This window comes from Solanum pennellii, chromosome 1 (genome assembly GCF_001406875.1).
Source record: "Solanum pennellii chromosome 1, SPENNV200".
In the NCBI taxonomy this organism is placed as follows: Eukaryota; Viridiplantae; Streptophyta; class Magnoliopsida; order Solanales; family Solanaceae; genus Solanum; species Solanum pennellii.
The window spans coordinates 72,799,173-72,825,962 of NC_028637.1; the positions used below are offsets into that span (position 1 = coordinate 72,799,173).

The 26,790-nt window shown below is 30.9% G+C and overlaps 1 pseudogene; it reads left to right on the forward strand.

Annotated features, from left to right (window-relative positions):
* Window positions 1–15,248: 15,248 nt before the first annotated feature.
* On the forward strand, window positions 15,249–16,626 carry LOC107022872 (annotated as a pseudogene).
* Window positions 16,627–26,790: the final 10,164 nt, after the last annotated feature.

Below are 26,790 nucleotides of genomic sequence, written 5' to 3' on the forward strand. Positions count from 1 at the left end.
GGGGGGGGGGGGGGTTGTGTATGGGTAAAATAGGAAGGTGGGGGTGTGGGGTTTGCATATGAATAAAAGAGGAAGGTGAGGGTGTGGGATTGCCTTGTTGTAGACACGTAAATTTTGACAGAAAAATAAGATTTTACACTATTTTCTTTTATTCCATAAATATTTCTTTTAGATATTTTAGTTTTGCCTTATTTAATGAGTTTATTTTAAAAATTTGAAACACAAAAATATATTTTAATTTTGATTTAAACTAATGTTTCTTAATTATAATTTTTATTTTAGCTATTCAATTATTATTTTATTCTTAATAATTAGCTATATTCTTCTTATTATAATTTTTATATTAATTATTAATAATAACCTTCCTTAACTCCACTACTATCCATTTCCCTCAACCCACTTCACTCCACTACACACAACTCCTCACATCTTCCCCCACATCACCTACACTAGTACACTACTATTAATATATACATACTAATACATACAGAATAGAATGGGAAAAAGGAAAAAAAAAAACATAAAAAAGATGAGCAACATAAACAAAATCTGCACGAGAAGTTAAAAAAAAAACTTCATTTTCATTTTATTTTCTTTCAAAAATTTGCCTGACACATTCATATCTTTTCCTACCTTTTCCTTATTTTCATACCAATACAATAAATATATCACTCCATACAATCTACAAAAATTTGTGGATGTTTTTAATCGAGATTTGATCAAGATTTTAGAAACTTATTCTCTTTGTTTGAGGTATAACTCTGCCTTAAATCGTTAATTTATTTATGAAATTTGATGTAATTTTTATGATTAGTTTAATTATAATTTTGTTTTATTTATTATTTGATTGAAATGAATATGGGGTTAAAAAGTTATATCTTTGTTTACTTAATGAATGTAGCATTAATTGATGATTATTTTCTATTTATTTATTTCTATTCATTAGTTGTAACCTCTTAAAAATGAAATGTCATGACATTGTTCTTGTCTATATTTAGACAATGATAATAAAGTAAGAATTGTTAGGCTAAAATAAGTAAATAGATTAATATTATTTTATTTTATTTTATCAATTAAAAATGGGATTTATTTTTATGATTCAATATTGTTTTGTTGTATTAGAAAGTTTATGTTTAATTTTGACGTCAACCTTAAGAATAGTAAAAAATAAAAATGACATGAAAATAAGTAAATAGATTAATATTATTTTATTTTATTTTATCAATCAAAAAAATGAGAATAATTTTTATGATTCAGTATTGTTTTGTTGAGTTAGAAAGTTATGTTTAATTTCGGCACAACTTTAAGAATAGTTGAAAAATTAAAAATGACATGAAAATGGTCTAAATTTTATTTTAGAAGTTCAGTATTTTACTTTTATTTGTTTTGTCTTTATAAGGAAATAATATTTTTGTTTAACCTTAGATCGAACACTTTGGCACGTTAAACATATATATATGTTTTACTTAAGAATGTGGTTACACGTCTTTTTTGAGACACTAAGATAATTTCAAGGATGAGTTTACGCATCTTGGCTAAATTATTTTAATAATTAAACTTTTATTAATTTAAATCAAGAGGTGTACATTGGAATTATTAGGTGTGAGGTACTCGAGAGAAAAAGACAATTATGCCTCTTCGCGTCGAGACCAAGAATGCGGTTACACATCTAGGTTGAGACCAAATGAAAGTTCATCAATAAAAAAGCAAATAAGTCATGACCTATAAAATATATCCAAAAAATAATAAAAATAAGTATATGTCAATTAAAGCAACCGTGTTTGAATCACGGGACTCGAGGGATGCCAAATACCTTTCCCTCGGTCAACAGAATTCCTTACCCGAATTTCTGGTTCGCAGACCAAACAAAGAATTATTTCCTTTTGATTAGGGATTAAACAAAAGGTGACTTCGAACACCATAACTCAATTTCAAGTGAGGACTTTGAATAAAAAAATAATCCATTTTTGAAATGTCACTTTAATTGGAAAAACTCTTTCTTTCAAAACAAACAATTCGTTTTGAGAAAGAATAGGGGTGTGACAGATGGCGACGCTGGGACTAACCAGAATTCGAGTTTTGTATATTGACTTTACTTGATTTTATTATTTTATTTTAGTGGATATATTTTGTTTGATGGTCAAATGTGCTACCTGCCGCTTATTTTTTTGCTTTTATATTTGTATTGTTGATTTTAACTAAAACTAAAATAAAAAATAAAAAAGTCACTCACACCTTATGAGTCTCTGACTACACTTGCAGACATTTACAGGAATGCAGTTATGCATCCTGCTTTTTATGATATAAAGCTGGAGTGTCTTTGCTCCTAGTAAAGGATATTTAGTCACATATGTTAGGCGGGATTGAATAAGCAATTAAGTCGGATAGCGCTGCTACCGAAGTTGTCACTCCCTGGCTTGAGTTGTCATCTCGGGTAAGCCAGTCTAGGTACCTATCTCCTCCGGCTTTGACCTACTAAAAGTAGAATATGGACATGGTTATCCCTAAGAGACTCAAAATATTTTTCATTATTTGAATGTAACTTAGTAAGCCTCTGAACAAGAGTTAGGTACATCAAGGAAAAGTATCCCTCTCTTACTTAACTACCTAGATCATTTTATGTAACACATGAAAATACATTTATTTAGAAAGTCTCTATAAGTTAACTTATTTTGGTATGATTAGTGTAATAAAAAATTTTATCTTGCAATTTTTACAAAAAAAAAAAAAAGAAAAGAAAAGAAAAAACATAAAAATATTTCTTCTTTTAGGAGTTATTATTTCTTTTTAAAAATGAAACGAAAGATTTCTCACTGAACAATTTCTATTTTAAATATTTAAATTATTTTGGTATAATTAATTAAAAAATTAAAAAACTTAATAATATTTTGAGAAATATTGTCTTTGTCAAGTCAAGTATTAATATCAATATTAAAAAATTAAACCGTTCAATTGGAACGAACTACGCACACCTGATCCTCACCCCAATGAAATACATAGGCAACCCTTCTCGGGTTCGGTGATCTTAAAAAAGAAACAAAAAAAGAGAAGTATTTCTTATAAAAAGTAATTTTGTCTTTACAATATTTTTTGAACTACGGAGACCTGATTCTTGTTTTGACAAGATAGGTAGGCAGCCTTATTTTGAGATTCAGTCCAGCCTAAAACAAATTTAAATAAGTCCTCGTCACAAAAACTGGGGCAAAGCGAAAAAAATGATTTTTTTATTTAGAAAAAATATTAACTTGGTTGGTACCAGCATTCTTAGAAGTGTGCATAAGAAAAATAATAAAGTGTTAAACTATTTGACAAGACGGACTAACTTTGTTGTGACCTATAAACTTCTTTTAGTATCTTTTGATATATTTATGTTATACTTGAGAAACAGTTTTACTTAAAGTTAAGGTTAAAACAAATTCGACCTCATTGTTTCCTGTGCATTATGTGGTGGGCTTTAGATATAAAAATTCAATGAAATGATTTTTGATCTAGAACTTGGCCTAAATGTTGGTAAAAGTGAAATTGTGAGCAACATTTAACTTGAGAAATAATTATAGGCTTCCTTTGATCCAATTGTGCCTTTCAAGCCTGCCAAATGACATGTTATCCATAAGACTCCTATTTTGAACCTGAAACATTTTTATTTGAATAACCACAACTTCACATATATAATTTTTAGTGCATAAATGCATCATTTACTGGATTTCACCTTCATGTGCGCACTATCAATACAGATATACAACGCCAAGACATAAGTTAGATATCAAAGTGAAAAGACTAAGTATGTGAAGTTCAAGCAAAATGACCAAAAAAAAAGCTAGAATAAAAATGAAAGGATGGAAAAAAAGAAAGAAAAATGAATGGGAAAAAGATTTCAAGAAAACAAAGATCAAATGCGAAAAATAAAAAAATATTAGAAATTGTGCAAATTTTAAGGAGGAAATAATCACTTTATCCAAAAAGAATATCCAACCTTTCTCCAAACCTACATTACAGGCCAATAACAAGTCCTATATCCCATTTTGTGTGTTCTCAAATCAATGGATACTTACATAAGGGCATAACATATGATATCTCAATCTCATACATTGAATATCTTTCCGAGTGTGAATGATTTTGATATAAAACGTCCTAAGATCGAAATACTTTTATTGTGCGAAGTTGGACTTCATTTATTGCGAGGGAACTTGAAACATGAAGATATGCATAATTTTATCTCTTAACTTAGACAAGATGAACTCAGATAAATACTTAATTATGTTTGAGATACCATTTGAAATTATAGTGATTACTCAAAGTTGACCTAAAATTTGTCTGAGAGTAGTTGAAGATGACTCATATTCATTATGCTAAATTGTTTGTACCAACTAAAGAAAAAAACATTGTCAATCATGAACTGATTCATTTCTCAAAAGATGTCTATTGTAGGAAAAATAAAGAAAAAAAATAATTTTAGATTTTTATGAACTACGTTTGACCTTATTCTTGGTATACGAGATACGTCGGCAGTCTTACAATAGACTCAGTCTCACAGAAATAAAATTTTATATCCTTGAAGGAATGAAATTTGACCATTTTTGTAAAACAAAAAAAAAATTAAACTAAAAAGAGTGTCGAAGTTCCTCAATTTAAAAGACTAGGCCTTATTTTTGTCACTATCATCTCTAGAGAATAAGCACTCTAGTTTCATTCTAATCTTAGAAAACAAACACTCGATTATCTTTAATTTCTAGGGAACAAACTCTCTAGTTGCATTTTTTCCTTTGGTACCAGTATTTCTCATTCATACAAATTTTTTTCTGGTGCAAACTAGGGCGAAAAAAAAAGCGTTGTGGTTTTACTTGATGATTATATTGAAAAAGGACCCTCCTAAACAAAAAGAATTAGAGTTGCAGGACCCTCCTAAACAATGAGAATTAGAGTAACATAACCTCCTCATTATGAATTAGCAGGACCCTCCTAAACAATGAGAGTTTGAGTAGCAAGACCCTCCTAAACAATAGGAATCAGAGTAGCATGACCCTTCTAAACAATGAGTATTAGAGTAGCAGGACCCTCCTAAACAAGAAGAACAAGAGTAGCAGGACCCTCCTAAACAATAGGTATTAGAGATGCAGGACCCTCCTAAACAATGTGAAGTAGAGTAGTGGGACCTTCCTAAACAATGGGAATTAGAGTAGCAAGACGCTCCTAAACAATGGGAATTAGAGTAGCAGAATCCTCCTATACAATGAGAATTAGAGTAGATGGACCCTCCTAAACAATGAGAATCAGAGTAGCAGTACCCTCCTAAATAATGGAAATTAGAGTAGCAGGACCTCATAAATAATGGAAATTAGCGTAGCAGAACCCTCCTACACAATGGGAATTAGAGTAGCAGGACCCTCATAAACAACGGGAATTAAATTAGCAGGACCCTCCTGAATAATGAGAATTAATGTAGTAAGACCCACTTAAACAATGAGAATTAAAGTAGTAGGACCCACCTGGATAATGGGGTTAGCACGACCTTCCTGGATAATGGGACTAGCAAGACTCACCTGGATAATGAGACTAGCAGGACCCACCTAGATAATGTAATTAGTAGGACCCTCCTGGATAATGAGACTAAAACACCCTCCTCATAATGGGATTAACAAGACTCTCCTAGATAATGAGATTAACAGGACCCACCTAGATAATGGGATTAGCAGGACCCTCCTAGATAATGGGACTAGCAGGACCTTCCTCATAATTGGATTAGCAAGACCAACCTGGATAATGGGACTAGCAAGACCCTCATGATTATGGGATTAGATGGACCCTCCTGGATAATGGGAATAGAAGGACCCTCCTCATAATGGGAATAGCAGGACCCTCCTAGATAATGGGACTAGCAGGACCCTATTATAATGGGATTAGCAGGACCCACCTAGATAATGGGATTAGCAGGACCCACCTGGATAATGGGATTAACAGGATCCTCTTGAATAATGAGACTAGAAGGACCCTCCTCATAATGGGATTAGAAGGATCCACCTGGATAATGGGACTAACAGGACCCTCCTAGATAATGAGATTAGCAGGATCTTCTTGGATAACGGGACTAGAAGTACCCTCCTCATAATGGGATTAGCAGGACCCTTCTGGATAATGGGACTAGCAGGTCCCTCCTCATAATGGGATTAACAGGACCCTCCTGGATAATGGGATTAGCAGGACCCTCCTGAATAATTGGACTAGAAAGACCCTCCTACATAATTGAATTAGCAGGACCCTCCTAGATAATGGGACTAGCAGAACCCTCCTCATAATGTGATTAGCAGGACTCTCCTGGATAATGGGACAAAGTATAGCAATGACCTTCTTGAATAAATGGGACTAGAAGGACCCTTCTGGATAATGAGATTAGTAGGACCTTTCTACATAATGGAATTTGGTTATTTTCTTGTAGAATAAACACTTCCTAGTCTGAGTTTATTTATTTATATTAATTCACATTTGCTAATAACTTACAATTTTTCCCCAATGAAAACTGGGGCAAAAATTTTGTTTATTTCTTTTATTGGTGATGGTTTTTAGGTTCCCTTAAGCGAAACATGAATTTGAAACTCAAGAACAAAGTTTCAAATCTTTTTTAGAATAATCAATCCCATGATGGTCAGAATCAACTTCTTCAATGCATGTAACAACCTGACTTCTTCACATCTTTTACTAGTCAGCTTCCGATCAAGAAAACATGTAGTCATTCAAGAGTATCTTCTAATTGTCATTTTGAATAGTGTCAAAAGCTTAGTCTAAGTGGAAAGTTCAACCTCCAATCCAATTCAAGGTTAGGATACTCACCCAAAAATCAAGGTGATATCTTAAAGTCAAGATTCAAGTGAAGACTGAAGAAAAAGTTGCATAGATAGGAGCTTGTATATTTATTTTCCTCTCGACTATTAATTTCCATTTTTATGTAAATAAGGATAAGATCCGCGATCTAGACCTCAATGGAACCTCACTTAACTTTCAATTTATCACCTCATCTTCTTGAACTACACGTGACCTGATTCCCTTACAACCCGGGATATGTAGGCAGTCCAAAACAAGGACTCAATCGCATATTTTTCTTTTGAATAAGAGTCCGTTCAAAACTTGTCATTTTGTCTACTTCTTTGTCTGAAAACACTTCATATTTCCAGTCAAAGAGGGACAAACTGTAGACACGTAATTTTTGGCTGAAGATAAGGTTTTACACTATTTTTTTTATTCCTTAAATATTTCTTTTAGATATTTTAGTTTTATCTTATTTTAATAAGTTTATTTTAAAAATTTGAAACCAAAAAATATATTTTAATTTTGGTTTAAAGTAATATTTCTTAATTATAATTTTTATATTAGCTATTCAATTATTATTTTATTTTAATAATTAGATGATATTCTTCTTATTATAATTTTTATATTAATTATTAATAATAACCTTCCTTAACTCCATTACTACCCATTTCCCTCAACCCACTTCACTCAACTACACACAACTCCTCACATCTTCCCCCACATCACCTACACTAGTACACTACTATTAATATATACATACTAATACTTACAGAATAGAATGGAAAAAGGAGAAAAAAACATAAAATAGATGAGCAACATAAAAAAAATCTGCACGGGAATTTAAAAAAAAAACACTTCATTTTCATTTTATTATCTTTCAAAAAATTGCCTAACACATTCATATCTTTTCCTACCTTTTCTTTATTTTCATATCGATACAATACATATATCACCCCATACAATCTACAAAAATTTGTGAATGTTTTTAATCGACATTCGGTCAAGGTTTTGTGAAACCTTTTTTTTTTAGGAATATCTTTGCCTTAAATCGTTAATTTATTTATGAAATTTGTTGTAATTTTTATGATTAGTTTAATTATAATTTTGTTTTATTTATTATTTGATTGAAATGAATATGGAGTTAAAGAGTTATATCTTTGTTTATTTCATGAATGTAGCATTAATTGATGATTATTTTCTATTTATTTATTTCTATTCATTAGTTGTAACCTCTTAAAAATAAAATGTGATGACATTGTTCTTTTCTATATTTAGACAATGATGATAAAGTAAGAATTGTTAGGCTAAAATAAGTTAATAGATTTATATTATTTTATTTTATTTTATCAATCAAAAATGAGATTTGTTTTTATGATTCAGTATTATTTTGTTGTATTAGAAAATTTATGTTTAATTTTGACGTCAATCATAAGAAAAGTAAAAAATAAAAATGATATTAAAATAAGTAAATAGATTAAAATTATTTTAATTTATTTTATCAATAAAAAAATGAGATTTCTTTTTACGATTCAGTATTGTTTTGTTGAGTTAGAAAGTTATGTTTAATTTTGGCATCAACTTTAAGAATAGTAAAAAATAAAAAATGACATGAAAATGATCTAAAATTTATTTTAGAAGTTTAGTATTTTACTTTATTTGTTTTGTCTTTATAAGGAAATAATATATATGTTTAACCTTAGATCGAACACTTTGGCACGTTAAATATATATGTTTCACTTAAGAATGTGGTTACACATTTTTTTTGAGACACTAAGATAATTTCAAGGATGCGGTCACGCACCTTGGCTAAATAATTTTAATAATTAAACTTTCATTAATTTAAATCAAGAGGTGTACATTGAAATTATTAGGTGTGAGGTACTTGAGAGAAGAAGACAGTTATGCCTCTTAGCGTCAAGACCAAGAATGCGATTACGAATCTAGGTTGAGATCAAATGAAAGTTCATCAATATAAAACAAATAAGTCATGACCTATAAAATATATCCAAAAATAATAAAAATAAGTACAAGTCTATTAAAGCGACCGTGCTAGAACAACGAGACTCGAGAGATGCCTAATACCTTCCCCTCGGTCAACAGAATTTCTTACCTGAATTTCTGGTTCGCAGACCAAACAAAGAATTATTTCCTTTTGATTAGGGATTAAACAAAAGGTGACTTGGAACACCATAACTCAATTTCAAGTGGCGACTCTGAAAAAAAATAATTTATTTTTGAAATGTCACTTTAATTGGAAAAACTCTTTCGTTCAAAACAAACAATTCGTTTTGAGAAAGAATAGGGGTGTGAAAGCTGGAAGAAAACAATTCCTAAAATAGTGTAAGAGATAATGACAATTGATTCTCTAATATTAATGTTATCCCTAAAATGGTGTAAGAGATAATGACAATGTAAAAAAAAGAAGATGAATCAATGTCAATTCGACATGTGACTATAAAAAAGTAACATGAATCAATGTAAATCTCTATAATTGTGTAAGAGATAATTATGGTGTCTTCTTTATTTAAATCTTCTAATAATAATATAAAAATATTAATTATTTAATAAAGTAAAATTTAATTAATTTATAAATAAATAATGATATGTTATAATCCGTAATTAAATCGTTATAAGCGAGATTTTTTAAAAGTAGGTTTAAAACCTGTAATATCATCTTTTAAATGTGTATGTGGAGTAATTTTTCCAAAAATATTTCAGAAAAACAATTTTATCATACTTTAAAGCAATTAAGAAAGTCCATGTCCATCTAGATTGACATTCACTAAAGTGAGAAAAAAATCTCATTCCGTTATGAGTAGTCACCTTATATGGACCCAATACATCCATATGCACTAAATCAAACACATGATCTACTGTAGTGTGACTTATAGTAAATTGAATTCTAGTCTGTCTAGCTTGAGGACATATGATACATTGATCAATAGTAAAGTTACTACAAGTATAAAATCTTTTATTTTTCTAAGAACACCAATAGGAACATGCCCTAGTCTCTTGTCCCGAAGTTATAGGCCTTCATTCCCTTTTTTGGTTACAAACATTATTTTAACCTTGTCTTGTTGTGGCTTTGTTTTCCGGTCCATCACATATAACCCGTACGCTACTCTTAGTCCTCTTGACCTTTCCGAACAAGAGTTTCTGAAACACACAGTATATAGGGTATAGTAGTTCAATTCTTTTGTGAGTATGCTCACGGACAAAATACTAAATTACAATGTTGGTATACATAATACATTTGTGATTATTTAACTTTTACGTAGCTGAAAATTTCCAGTATGTGAAATCGTAGAAAAATATCTTGCAGGTAGCTGCAAAATTTCTTGGATACACTAAATATTAAATATCGAGCACACTAGATGAAATTGATACACACAAATATATTAAATATATCGGTGCATGTTAGATACATAGATACATGAAATTGCGGAGCACATATATAAAGAAGTAGAGGGACAAGAGAGGTGTGCGAAAGAGGAAAGAGGCGATATACACTCACTAGATATAGTCTATCAAAAGGCAACTCAGACAAAATATATAATTCTTGAAATTAGCACTTGATGTTTACATGGACATGTCAATCGGCCCAACATTATAAACAAAATGAGCTCATATTTTCCATCCTTATTGTTCTAATTTGAAATGGGAAAATTTTAAAAATAACAATATTTTGATTTGCTATGAGACTGACTTTTGTATTTATTTAATTTATATAATTAGAAGAATACAAATTTTTAATATCGGAATGGAGAAATCACGGGAGAAAATATTTCAAAAAAGGTAAAAATCGCTTAAATCTCTAATTATTAATTAGTTACAATTGGAAAAATATGAAGTCTCATCTCTCTCTTGTTCTTTCATACACCTTTCACCATTGTTTTACATATTTTCAATGACCATTTTCGAGTAACTACATTGAAATTGAATTGAAGTTTTTTTTATTTGCCTCACTCTTCGTTGAATAATTTTTTTTGAATTAATCAATTGTTATTCAGATCCCGTTATCGATATTTGATTCTCCATCGATAATCCTCATTCTTCATAGAAGTCAAGTCGATTGATCATCATTTATGGACAAATCTCCTCTAAGAATTTTTATTTTTATTTGTCAAGAGTCATGGATCAGTTGTAAAAAAAAGTTCATCATCCTTCTCTCCTAAAAAATATAAAATTATATAAGCGATCAAAATTATGTGCATCGTCATTAAAATTTAAATTTATATGATCCTCATCGTTTTTCTTGGAAAATTCAAAATTGTTGATAGATTTGGGAAGCAATTTTGAAATACAAAAGTGAAGCAATTCATCGTCGGTGTTCCTATAAACTCGAAAGCAATGAATGATCAAAGAAATCGATTGAGATATACAATCAAAAAATCACATTTATTTTTCAAGATATGATCGATCTCGTATATCTCAAAGAATTCATCAAAATTAGGTGTGATGCACCATGAGAGTAGATTTTTTGAAATTTTATTCAAAAACAACTTTATTGTTGCGATATTGTAAATTGAATAATAGGAATACAAATTAGTTTGGATACAAATTTGATGATATTATGTATTGGATTATTAGAATATAAATTTATTTTGAATATAATTTTGATGATGTTATTCTTATTCTATATTGAATTATTGTGATTTTATATATTGAATGATTGAAGTATAAATTTGTTTGGAATGCAAATTTGTTCAACAATTATAGACAATAACTTATAGATAGAATACAATTTCTGGAATACAAATTATGTTAGAATACAACTTTTTCTTAAATAGAAAGTGACAAATAATTTAATCAACAGTTAGGAAACAATTTTTTGAATAAAATTTCGAGATACAAACTTTTAAAATATAAAATCAGTTTAGAATATTTTTTTTATTCAATCAAAAGCTAAAAATAAAATTACACGAGTACAAAAAATTGATATACAACATACAAAATACAGTTATTTTTGAATACAAATACATTTAATAACTGAATTTAAATATAGCATACAAAATGATTAATTTGAATGCACATGGATAAAATATGCTTAAATAAATATAATATTGTTGAAAAATATAATTAAAGGTTAAATATATAACATATATACTAATATGAATACAATTTAAGTAAGAATATATATCATTTTAGTCGTCTATAAATTTATTTAAATAAATATAGTATTCTGAAAATACAATTAACATATAAAAAATACAACTGACAATACTAATATGAACATAAAATTAAGTATGAAATTAAATATTAACTTAAATTAAAAAAATGTTAACACCAAAATATAAAACCTACCTAGATAGTAACAAGATCTACTTAAAAAATCATACTCAAAAGGAAATTTACTAAATAAATAATTTTGAAGTTGAATAAATTTTGGACACAAGAATACATAAACGGTCAAAGAAAACACAAATTTAAACTAAAAATTTCTGATATTAACCCAATAAATACAAATCAAAAGAAAGTTATCCAATTAAATGAGAATATGATACAAAAATTTTATTTGATCTTTTTCCATTTTAATCAAAAAGGAAAAAGAAAGAATCTGAAACAACAAGAAGGAGAATAAAATTAATGAATAGAGAGAAAGTGAAATTGATGAGGAGTGACAATATAATGTATTTTAGGAGGATAAATATAAATATATAATTTGCTATAAAAATAATATATGAGAGAGAATATGTGACTAATGTGAAATAAATTAGGAACTAATTTAGGATATATTAGTTTTTTTAAAAATATTGCTATAATGACATTTTAAATAATTATTTTAAAGTGTTGTTATTTTTAACAATTATGTTTGAAATTTTGACTAGTTAGCTAATTTTCAAGAAGATGTTTTATTACTCCATTGTTTTTCTTGGTTGAATTCTTTGAAAACATTTAATGGTGACTGATATATTGAAGAACAATTGAAAAGTTACATTGGAAGTCATTAAAGAAGCTTCAAAGCTTGAGTTCAAAGAAATTAGATTTTTAAAATTGGGATTTGTTTTAAGTGGGTGTTATTGTTAGTGACGAACTTCTAATTTAACTCTATGATTTTTAGTTTTTATGATTTTTTAGTATTGAATCTATTGTATTTTTAAAATTATAAATTTAGACCTACTGTTTATTGTAACTCATGAGAAGTTTGAATATAATTTAAGTTACATATCAAAAGTGTTGGGTTCATTTGAATATGGAGCTTGACTATTGAATCCACAGTCCACACTAGTTATTGCTATATATCATGTGTGTCTTGATTTGAATATCAAATTTGGGGTGACTATGTTGGTTGAGAATGTCATTTTGAAATTGTGGTTAAAATTTGAGTTATTTGGTGAAGATTGAGCTAGTTGGGTCTTTTTTTTTCTTTTTTTTTTTAATATATATTGCAAAACGTATGAAAATAGATAACAATATAATCAACATTGTATAATAATGTATGCATAGTGTATAAATATGTGTAAACCCTTTACACACACTACACACATGCGTGCACACACGTACACGCGCGCGTGCACACACGCCATAGCTTATGAAATTAAGCTTTAAGCTCGTCTCCGTTGAAGGGTCTAAAATGCCCCTCAAGTATTTGAGTTGGTTCAAAATTACCTTCCATCCACCTATCACCCTTAAAATACCCCTTACGTCCACCTTTCGGCTTAATACCCTCGATGAAAATTCTTTAATTCATATTTGCCCTTATTTTTAGTAGCTCCATTAAATTAAAATTATTAAACATTTATTTATTATATTGCTTAATGTGACTGGTCCAAATTTAAACTCTTCTCAAATAAATAATAAATTATATTTTTAAAATTTATTTTTCTATAAAACCACTTTGGATTCAAATTTTGACCAGATACAATTGAAAATAATTTTGAAAAAATAATTAATTTTATGAGATCTTCCTATTGACCTATTTTATATCGATCCCAATTTATTGTAACGTAAACAAACTCATAAATGAGGATCCAACTAAAATCCTTACTTACCCCGACTGATTGTCCATGTAAAAAAATTATTGTTTTCATTAATATAAAATTTTTTCTCAATTATCCAAATGACTTTTTTATTTTCTCTTTTATTCCTTTTTGTAATCTCTTACTCTTAATTAGGATATCCAGGACTCAAACTTTAAATGAACTAACATATTTATATTCTTTTAATGAGAAATGATTATTTTTAATTTTGGGTACCCACATAAGAAAATGTATTATTTGTACATATTTACTTAATTAAGTCATCTTTTATTGAACTCATTATTTCTGTATGAATGTATCATTATTTTCCTCCTTTTTCTCTCTCTTGTTTGTCATAAATTTAAAAAATGGTGAACAAGATCCAAATAGGAATCTTTTTTGTAAGAGATAGGAAATGAAGAGCCGGGGAGGGAGGAGTGTAGAGTTTAGATGCCTAACCTTTTTATAATTTTAAATTTACTATGAAATTCAAAATTAAGTCAATCATGTAAGCTTATTTATTAACTAATTTTAAATTGTTTTAACGGAAAAGGGCCTAAAATGTCTTTCAACTATGAGATTTGGTACAATTTTACTACCCTCTATTTATCTAATGAGTACTCCCTCCGTTTAAAAAAGAATGTCCCTATTTCCTTTTTAGTTTGTTTAAAAAAGAATGACCTCTTTCCTTTTTTGACGACAATTTAACTTTAACTTTCCATGTGACATGTTCAAGACCACAAGATTAAAGGGCACTTTGGTACATATAACATAACTTTAATTTAGAACCACAAGATTAAAAAATCTTCTTTCTTTTTCTTAAACTCCGTTTCAAGTCAAACTAGGTTATCCTTTTTGAGACGGAGGGAGTATAATCTATTAGATAAAAGAATATTTTTGAATAGAAAGGTGGACATCAGGGGGATTTTAGGACCGATAGATGGATGAAGGGTAATTTTGTACCAATTAAAAAATTTAAGGGACATTTTAAGCCCTTCTCTGTTATTGACCCTATCATTTGCTCCGCTTTGATCATAAATTTGAAGTCAATATTTGAAGCTTGAAAATTTTAAGTTCTGACATGATTTTAAAAAAAAATGTGTTTAAACATGCCATATATATATATTTTTAAAAATTGTAAATGAATGTCTAAAAAGCCCAAAACCTGACTCTTTTGAGGGTAAAATCATTTGACGATGCAATTACATGATTTACTCGATAAAGTTAAGGATAATTAGTAGACTGATTCAAAATATAAGTTAAACGGATATTTAAAAGAAATTTTTAGATGTATTGATTCAAAATCTATGTCAAACATATATTTAAAGGAATAATTAAAATGTATGATCCTAAATGTAAGTCAAATAGATATTTAAAGAAAATATTTAAATGTTTGATTCAAAATATATGATTAAAGGTTAGCTTAATCCGATAAAATTGAGAACCTACTTATAGACAACACGTATTCCAAAAAAGAGCAATCAATCCATGGGTAAAAAGGTTATTTTCCGACCCTATATATATTCCAAAAAAAAAAAACACTATAAACTTATTATGCAATATTTGTTTTTTTCCTCAAAAGTCCAAAATAAGGGCTACTTCTACTCTTGAAGAAGCTTGCAAAGAACCTCTAAGCCTTCAACACATTCTTCCCATATATTTTCGGTCAATCCAAGAAGTCCCAAATTCTCATTTATGGGCTAAAATCAATAATGTCCCAACTAGTAATAATGACAAAAACTCTAACGTCCCAATAATTGATCTTTTAGCCCCTAATGTTGTGGAACTTATGGGCCATGCATGTAAAACATGGGGAATATTTCAAGTTGTTAATGATGACATTTCTTTAGAACTTTTTGATAAAATTGAATCTTAGGCAAGACGACTCTTTGCCTTGGCTGCTGAACAAAAGGTGAAGGTCATGAGATCAACTAATGGCGCCACCGACCTTGGAATAACTTGAATTACACCTTTTTCTCAAAGTTCATACGGCATGAAGGGTTCAAAATTGTGGATTCTCCACCTGATCATGCTAAGGAACTTTGGCCACATGATAATCAAATCTTTTTGTAAGTACATGGATCTAGTTTATGTGAATCTATTTATATGCATTAATGATACAATAAATATTTATATAATCCAGTTCTTTGATAGATAATTCTACCCAATAATTATATTTCTTTCATACTAAGCATAAATTTAATTACGTAGATAATTTGAGACAATTTTACTTTCAAAAAAATCACGATAAATAATTTGAGACACGGGGTGTAATATAATGGTTCTTTAATTGATTATTTGTGATGGTTCTTGCAGTGATGTGATGGAAAATTATCAAAAGAAGATGAAAGTTCTATCCTTTCAACTCCCTCAACTACTTACAACTATCTCTAAAACATTCAATTAATTCATTTGAATTTGAAGGAGCCCTACAATTAAATTCATATCCACGTTGTCCTAACCCTAACCATGCACTACGGTTAGCTCCTCACACAGATTCATTATTCCTAACAATACTCCATCAAACAAATAATACAAAGGGTCTTCAAATCTTGGAAAAAGACCAAGGATGAACTTCAATTGCTCCGGTTTCCAACGATGCCCTAATCGTTAACGCATGTGATCTTCTTTATATACTCTCTAATGGTGAATTCCCATCGGCTTATCATCGAGTTCTTGTGGATCAAACTAAATATAGGGTTTTGTTGGCTTTTTTTGTTTCGGACCTCAAGTTGACTCTATGATTGTTCCATTAGTTTCTTCTAAGGATAATGTTGGTGTTATACCAAAATATAGAAATGTGAAAGTGAAATATTATCTTGGTCTCAAGGATAAAAATCTTGAGAAGGTGTCATGCATGATTTGATTTTAATTATGTAACAGTATTTTAGTACGTAGCTGTTGTGATCCACGATGACTTCGTGAGGGTTTATGGCCTAGACGCGGCAAATATGACTGAACCAGTTAATATTGTTGGGGCGAATAAAATGTTGGAGAGTTTTATATGGGATCCAGGCTCAATTAGCTATTGTTAAAAAGGTCTAGGGAGTAGAACGAACAGTTATGCAAATTATATCGAAACTTTGGCATTTCTCATCCCTTTTCTCTATTCTAGTTTCTCATCCCCTTCTAGTTACCATCTTTTATGTTAATCTATCTGTAATTAGTATGTTATTACTTTGTGCTACGTATTACACGTTGTAGCTTGTATTCAAGGATAACAATATATATATATGAGTGGTTGTATTGAAAATCGAGTTTGTTTCATTGGTGCCTTCATCCAGATGTCTTGAATGGAGAACAAAATATTTCAAACTATCGACCATTCAATTAAGGCTGTGAGGAATTCATGGTCAAAGGATATTGCTGATGTTATGCGGAATTCGAGATAATACGAGAAAATATAAACGCTAAAAACAAGACAACAGATTTACGTGGTTCACCAATAAATTGGCTACGTCCACGGGAAGAGGGAGAGCAGTTTTATTAAGGAGAGGCAAGAACAGAATTACAGAATAGGGTTTGCCATAGCGTCTATATATAGTGCTAAGCTATGTCCTAACAGGCTTGGGCCCAACATACAGAATTGACAGATAATTAAGGGCCCAATACAACAACATTGTATACCGTCGGGCCGGGGGCGTCTCCGCCCCCCCGGACCCCCAGGCCAGGGGGCGCGTCGCCCCCCTGGACCCCCCGACTCGCTGACCGGGCAGCGAGACCCCCGTCCTTTCTGTTTGTAACGGGTCCAATTCAAAGCATTCAACAGCTGAGATTCGATATATGTTACAAGAGGTTGTAGGGAAATTATCTCCGACAAAACCTCAATTTTACCTTGATTCATGTTCGTCCATGGAAGTAGATTCCGTGAAAATACCTAGATTCAACGGTGATGACCCTGCGGCATGGGTTTTTCAGGTAGAACAATATTTCACTGACTATAACATTTTTTTCAGATAAAAAATTGTCATTGGCTTCTTTATATTTGGATGGCGATGCTTTGAATTGGTATAGATTGTTATTTCGAAACAAGAAACTTGCGGATTGGGACCATTTTGTAGCAAAATTATTCATTCGGTTCGGAACTCAGAGTCAAGAAGCACCTGCCAGGCGTTTAGCCTTTCGATGTCAACTCTCCCTCGCCTCAGAACTGGAATGTTGGCTATGACTATAACAACCAAACCTTTGCCCATAAGGTGTTTGGGGAAAACTGAGGGTGCTGAAATTTCGTTAACTCAAGAGAAGCAGGAGAACTGTGATTTCAAGGAGATATCCAATTCGGATTTGAATGACAACAAAGAAGATCCCCTGCCTCTTATTCGGATAATGACATATACAAATATTTGAGGAGGCGTGTCATTGTAGATCACAAAAATAGGTGATGAAATTACGGTAAACAAAGGCGCAAAAGAGTTGTTGGTATTTATTCTCATAAAGCCCGACAACAATTGGCTGACAATAAAGTGGCGACTTACTCTGGGAAAGAAGTGACCTCTTGATTTTGGATGGAACCAGATTAATGCACAAAAACATATTTATAATTTTTCCATTTGATCCCAGTGAGTCTATCCCTCCATCTATTATGTTCAAGAGCGTGGATATACATTTGGATACATCGCATTACTTGTCAATTGAACTTTATTCTAGTGTAATTGTTCTTGATTGTACTACAAAAGGTGGAAAATTGTCGGATGAAATGCCAGTAGCAAAGTGGGTAGACATAACGGTCAACCTTGGCTGCCACGACCACTTCCAAAACCATCTTTTAGAGCTTTACTATCCCAACTTGAGCAATATGTTGAAATTGCGAATGAATACGACTTTGAGGGGCTTGCTATAATTGGTGTTGTTGATTCCAAGATACATTCTTGTCTTGTCGCTGCAAACGTCAATAGTGAAATGCAGCCTGCTACACTTGCTGCCATGTCACCAGAGTGGAAAGTGTTGAAATTAAGAAGTAATTATAAATCGAAACTTCAAGTTGTGCACCCTATTAGTTACACCTTCTATGGTGTCATTGAGTTGGTAGAGTTGGATGTACGACATATATTACGTCTAAGCTTAGTGGCAATGCAAAGATTTGGTGGAGAGCGAGCTTCAAACGTAGTTCATCAGTATCTCAAGGAGGATAATTTTAGCCTCGATGGATCCAATCATGTTAAGCAGTATTTCCTGTATCAGATTTCAAATGCTTCTGGAGCTTCTTCTGATCCTTGTAGTACTCTTGATGCTATTCTTGTGATCAATCTTCAGAAGCTATGCAAGAATAATAGAGTCAATTCTGGAATCATCAAAGCATCCAAGCAAATCACTATATTGTTCATAATAGCTTTGACCTGTAGCAGCCAAGGAATTTACAATACTCCAAGTTGTCAGATGGAGTTTCTTGATATGAACCTTGAGGACAAGGTTCTTTTGTGGGGAAGAAGTATTGTTGTGATCCACGATGACTCCGTGAGGGTCTATGGCCTAGACGCGGCAAATATGATTGATCAAGTTGATATTATTGGACCGAGTAAAATGTTGGAGAGTTTTAGATGAGATATCGATCCAGGGCCAATTAACTATTGTTAAAAAGGTCTAGGCATTAGAAAGAACGGTTATGCAAAGTATGTCAAAACTGTCTTTAAGTTATTTGTCATTCCCTTTCTTTGTTCTAGTTTCTCATCCCCTTCTTGTTACCTTCTTCTTCTATGTTAATCTATCCGTATATGTATTATATGTTGTAACCTTTATTCAACAACAACAATATATATATCAGTATTTGTATTGAATATCGAATTTATTTCATAGCCCAATTAATGGACTACATAAGATTTTATTTATCGACGAAGGTTTGATTCCCTATGTTGTAGTTTGCTCATCAATTGCCCTTCCCCTTTCCCTCCCCCTTCTCCTACCCCTACCCCATTTTAATAGAATAAATATGATGTTTTCTAGTGTTCATAATTTTGAGAAAGGCGATTTTGGTGTAATTCATATATACCATGAAATTGTTTGGAGTTTCTAATGGATCAGTTTACTTGTTTAATTTTATAATTTACACTATCGAAGTGTTACAGTGTGTAACTATCTCAGTCAACAACTTAAATTTTCAAAGATTATATTTTTGTTTAGTCAATTGTATTTTCAATATATTTCATACGAATTTAAATTTTTTTAGAAGTTAAATACGTGATCTTTTTTGTAATACTATCTGTAGACACGTAATTTTTGACCGAGCATAAAATTTTACATCGATTTTGAGCTTAAATATTTTTATAAATTTAAATTAAATATTTTGATTTTGATTTTATTTTAGTAAATTTATGTTTAAAGATATGAAAATTACAAAAATAGAGTCACACTTTGAAGTACATTTTGTTTTTAATTATTCAAAATTTTAATAATAAATTAGTGATTTTAATTTTAATATTTTTTGATATAGTTATTTAATTTTTTTAGTTAATATTGTTATTATTATATTTTTTGTTTATTCACAACCAAAATTAAAAAAAAATTAAAAAAATAACCTACCCCATTACCCATTTCCATACACATCGTAACCCCATTCACAACCCCACCCATCTGCACACATTCCACTCCAATCAACACTCCACACACTACCCCAACACACACATACACTACTATATTATATACAACTATACCTACAACCAGAAAAAAAAGGACATACAATAATCAAACTCTACCAAAAAAAAAAAAAAACAAAATCTGCACAAAAAAGGGGAAAAATAGGACAGAAAAGAAAAAAAGGGAAAAAAACACCACTGAAAAGAAAACAATACAGAGAGAAAAAGATCAACTAAGAAAAAAGAAAAAAAACAACAGAAGACACACACACAAAAATCACACAAGAAATGTTAGTGAAAACTTACAAGATAACAAAAATTACAAGATTACAATTGAAAATGAAATAAGGAAATAAAATCTATTCCAGCTAAGGTGCGAATATCTCGCTCTCTTTAAGGAAATTCAAGCCCACTGCAGCAAATGTTTTCACCGGTTCAGCAGTAGTCCACTTTGACTTGTCCCCTCCAGGATACAACAACCTTCACCAAGAATAACTCAACAACTCTGGACAAGAGTTGATTCCAAAGCTCCACAAAAAGGAACACATTTCTTCAACTAATAAGAACTCTCTTTTTGACAAACTTTATCACTTTATATTTTCTCTTGTGTGTTATGTCTCAAACCAAATGAATACCACCACTATTTACACTAGATGAAGTCTTCCTATTAATGAATAAGTGTAGTAAGTAGTGAAGATAATGACCTTTAGAGTTACATAGGTTACAAAAATAATGAAAGAATTGAGAATGACAATGTAAGTGGCACAAATGTCATTAACGACTAATGCCATCAACAACATTTTGCATAACTGAAATGCATATGACATACACTAATGTAGAGATGCATATGACACTAACTCCAAAATGGAGTAATGCAGTAATAATTCATTTGTTAAATACAACTAACGGTCAACCAAACTAATTAGTCATTCATTCCATTACTTCACTAAGGCAGATAAGCATAGGACCTTATGAGAAACTTATTTAGAAATTAATATTAAAAATGCTAAAAAGACCAACAATCCCCCACTCATTTTTAATATCAGACAAAAGAGTATATCAGCTGAAGGAAGACTATCATGCATAATGAAGGTGTGCTCTGCATTAAACCTCCACTTAGTGAAACAATAACTTTTACTCCAGAGTTTGTTAATCTATCCGTATATGTATTATATGTTGTAACCTCCACTTATGGCTTTGTGTTATCCAGTTTCATGAGTGCTTTTGAGAATTAGCCAAATTCTTATAGAAAGCGACCTATTTCCACGCATCAAATAGGGGAAATGTCTCGAGAGTGCTCCCGTAAGCTTAACACTCCACCAATATGGATCACAGATATTCATTTTAACAGTTTTATCTACCCAACCTTCACAAACTACAGGAAATAATGCACTGACATCATAGGGAGGGAATAAAAAGATACTGCATTTTCACAACAGGTCATCATATGATTAGTTTTTCCCTCTGAACCTGGTTATAAGATCTTTAGTCCCTAGGTTGGGTTTTCTCATATATGACTTAAGGATTTGTAGGAATCAACCTCATCCCCCTCGATGTGGTCCAGACCTTTTCTATTGTTAAGGAAGATTTGACATAATCAACATTAATGGTACCATTTGTCAAATATGATCTTACATTACCGTGTTTCCTCCTTATAGGTCTAGATTAACCGTTGTAATAACGATTTTGAACGCTACCAATTGTAGCAGTGCTATCACAATGAATTAAAATAGGAGGAATTGGTTTTTCAAAATAAGGAATTTGAAACAATAAATCGAATAATCAATTCACTTCCTCACTAGCTGAAGCTAAAACAATTAGTTCAGCCTCCATGGTAGAGTTAGGAATTACAATTTGCTTTTTTTTTTATTTCCAACCAACAGGACCACCACCTAAAGTAAAAAAATTACCAGTCGTAGAACATGAATCACCTGATAAAGTGTTTCAATCTGCATCACAAAAGCTTTTACGTACATCATGATATCTTTTTATAGAACAAACCACAATTTTTCGTTCCAATTAAATATCTCATAACTCTCGTTAAAGCATGCCAAAGTTCATTACCTGACTTGCTTGTAAACCATCCAAGTACTCCTACTACATATGCAATATCATGCCTTGTGCAATCAGTCACATGTCTCAAACTTTCGATTATACTAGCATATTCCTTTTGATTTATTACATCATTTTCACTTTCAACAAGAAATAAGTGAACAGTTGAATCAAAAGGAGTGGCAACATGCTTGTAATCATGAAAGTTATATTTTTTAAAAAATATTTACTCAACATAATGTGACTGGTCAAGAAGAATTCCCTCAAATGTTCTTGTTATTTTTATTCCAAGAACAAAATTTATCTCACCAAGATCTTTCATATCAAAATGGCTTGTAAGAACACTTTTAGCTTTGTCAATAACATTCATGTTATAGCCAAAGATCAACAAATCATCAACATATAGGACAATAATCCCATGTGAATTATTCCAAGACTTGTGATATATGAACTTATCACACTCATTTGTTTTAAAACAATTTTCAATCATGCATGAATCAAACTTTTCATGCCTTTGCTTTGGTGCCTGTTTCAAGCCATATAGGGATTTAGTAAGTTTACATACTTTGCTTTCTTGGCATGCTTCAACAAAACACTCAGGTTGATCCATATAAATTTCTTCATTTAGGTCTCCATTTAGAAAAGCAATTTTTACATCTATTTGATGAATCTACAAATAAAATATTGCAGCCACAACAATAAAGTCTTGTGGATGTAATTCTTGTTACTGGAGAAAAAGTATCAAAAAATTCTGGGCTTTCTAGTTGTTTAAAACCTTTTGCAACTAACCTACCCTTGTATTTATCAATAGATCCATCCAGTTTCAATTCTTTCCTTAAGACCATTTGCAACCAATAGTTTTACAACCCAGTGGTAAATCAACTAGTTTTCAAGTTTTATTAGAAATTAGTGATTCCATTTCATCATTTACAACCTCTTTCCAAAAAATAGAATCATGTAAAGATAATGCTTCTTTCAAAATGAGAAGGTCCTCTCCAACATTAAACACATATAAATCAAAACCAAAATCTTTTTCTACTCTAGCTCTTCTACTTTTTCTTATCTCAAAATCATCAACTTCTTTATTTTTTTAAGTAGAAGTATAAGAACTAGGTAGTGAAAAAATATTTTGTTCAATCATTTGACCCCACTATTTTTAGAATCAAGCAGTGTGCCCACTCTTGCCACAAACAAAGCATGATCCCTTTTCTTGAACTTGTTGATTTTGTGCTTCGTCATTTTTAACATTATTTTTCTTGGAAGATCTACCATTGTTTTTCTTGAATTTTTTCTTCTTAGTCTTTAAAGAAGTATTTTTATGAGTTTCAAGAGTAGCATTATTCGAAGTATTTAAATGTACCTTCGATGTGATGTTGTTATCTTTTATTTGTAAAAGTGCATCTTGGCCCCTTGGTTCTTCTTCCATGTGGATTTTCATCATCAAGGTTTGAAGAGAGGTTTCCTTTTGTTTGTGGAACATAGATTTTTGAAATTCCTTCCAAGAAGGTGGAAGTTTATCTACTATGCCACAAACAATAATGTTATCTCCAATTTTAACCTCTTCAGACATAAGCTCTCCAACAATCATGATAAATTCATTAGCTTGGTCTACCACTAATTTATTGTTTAGTATTTGTAAAACGAAAAAAATCTACTAACCACATAATTTTTTCTCTAGCCTCTTCGGTATCATACTTACTCTGCAATGTCTTCTAAATTTTCTTTGCACTAGACTAAGTTCTATCATAATAATCATAAAAATTATCAGATAGACAATTAAGGATATAATACTGACATTTATAAAAATCTCCATCATACTTTTCCACTTTATCTAGATGAGAAATAGTTTCATCACCATTCATAGAGGTGATGTCTTCTTTATTAGAATTCTTCTCAATTAACACATATTGAGAAGACTTAAGTAGAAAAGTAATTTACCCTTCCATCTCTTAAAATGGTTACCATTGAACCGAAATGGCTTGTTAAAGTCTCCCATCTTGACATCCGCGATTTTTTCAATTGTTGCCATGATGAATCACCTTAATGTTTTTAGTGAAAACTTACAAGGTAACAAAAATTACAACATTACAACTAAAAATGAAATAATGAATAAAATATCTTCAGGCTGAGGTGCAGATATCTCGCTCTCTTTAAGGAGATTCAAGACCACGGTAACAAATGTTTTCACCGGTCCAACAGTAGTTCTCTTTGACTTGTCCCCTCCAAGATACAACAACCTTCACAAAGAATAACTCATCAATTTTGGACAAGATTTCAGTCCAAAGCTCCACAAAAAAGAGCACCTCCCTTCAACTAATAAAAACTCTCTTTTTAACAAACTTTATCACTCTATGTTTTCTGTTGTGTGTTGTGTCTCAAACAAAATGAAGACCACCACTATTTATACTAGAGGAAGGCTTCCTAGTAATGAGTAAGTGTAGTAAATAGTGAATATAATGGCCTTAGGAGTTACATAGGTTACAAAGATAATGGAGGAATTAAGAATGACAATCAAGTGGCACAAATGTCATCAACGGCTAATGCCATCAACAACATTTTGTAATATTACTTTTACAATATTAATTAAGAGTAATGCAAAGTGTATAAAATATTAGGTTACAAAAGGAATAAATTACCTATCCATCCCAAATTACATTTTTATTAAAGTGTGATGTAATGACTTTTAATTTCATTAAAATTTTCCATACGTTTCTTAAGAATTCACTTCTTATATTTGAAGTTCCTATTTGAAACTCCTATATAAATATGTATTTTGAGTGAACATAAAACACCACTACCAACACAGACAAAAAGAAGAGAAAAACATTTTCCTCTTTTCTTCATATCTTATTCTTAGAATATTTTTTGGGAAATTGGTTTTGGTCTACCTCCAAACTTTCACTCACGAGTGCACGTGTTTGAGAGTAACTACGAAACCTTGGAGAGAGACCCGCTACAACAATTTGCACCGGAGTCGAGCCCAAATCGCTTTCAAGGCAGTAGCTTTCCACGAGCGATAAGTTATTTACTATTTATAATTGCATTCTAATATCAATATTGTAGTATTTTTCTCAAAAATTTGAAAGCGATTTTCTAACATATAATATTGATAAATGAATATTTCTTTGAACAAAACTTTTAATGATTTGTCAAAACTTGAGCCTTTGAATGGAAATAATTTTAAACGATGGTCACAAAATTTTTTAATTTTCTTTGAACAATTAAAAGTTGACTGTGTTTTATTTAAGGAACCTTCTATGAATGGTTCTAGCAATACTATTGATTCTAGTAATGTTATAACTGTTGATGATCTTTTTATAAAGAAGTTTGAAAAGGATAACAGAATTGTTAGAGGACATTTGTTAAATCATATGACCAATCCTTTATTTAATTTATTTTAACCTATAAATCTGCCAAAGACATATGGGATAGTTTGGAAAAGAAATATGGTGCTGATGATGCAGAAAAGAAAAAAATATGTCGTCGATCAATGGATTAAATTTCAAATTATTGATAATAAGCCAATATGAAACAAGTTCACGAATATGAGAATTTGACTGCTGATGTTCTCAACGAGAACATGGAGATGTGTGAGATATTTCAGGCTAGTGTTCTGCTCACCATCTTGGAGTGATTATTGAATTTAACTTTCCAAGAACTTATTAGCCATATGAAGACTGAAGAGCCGAACCGTTCAAAGATAAAATGGAAGAACTTCTCTTAATTCTTCTAAAGCTAATCTTGTTGAATCTTTTGGTACTTTTGTGAAAGACAAGTTCAAAGGCAAACAGAAGAAAGTCTCGAAAAAGGAACATATGAAGAATAAAAATCAATTTAACAAGCTGGAGAGTCAAATTCAAAAATTTAAGGGTTTTTTTTTTGTTTGTGGAAAAGTTGGTCACATGGTTGCCAGGTGATTGCAGGAAGGACAAAGTGATGTCCAAGCTAATTTTGCTGAGGGTAATGAAGTGACTACTATTGTAGTCATTGAGGCAAATCTGGTGGCTAACAAGACTGATTAGGTACTATACATAGGCGCTTCAAGGTATTTTTGTTCCAATAAACAGTTATTCCATGACTTTGAGGAGTCTACTGATGGAGAGTGTGTATATATGGGTAAATCCACCACTGCTGTAGTAATGGGTTGTCAGGACCCAAACCGGGGCCGCGATTGGCACCCACAATTTCCCTCCTATGTGAGCGAACCAACCATTCTAACCCTTATCATTTTAACATATATCAACAGAAAATAATGCGGAAGACTTAAACTCATTAAATAAAACAAATCAACATCTATTAATTCCCCAAAATCTGGAAGTCATCATCACAAGAACATCTATCTCAAATTACTAAACTAAGAATGTCTAAGAACAAAAATAACTAAAAAGCTAGTCCATGCCGGAAGTTCA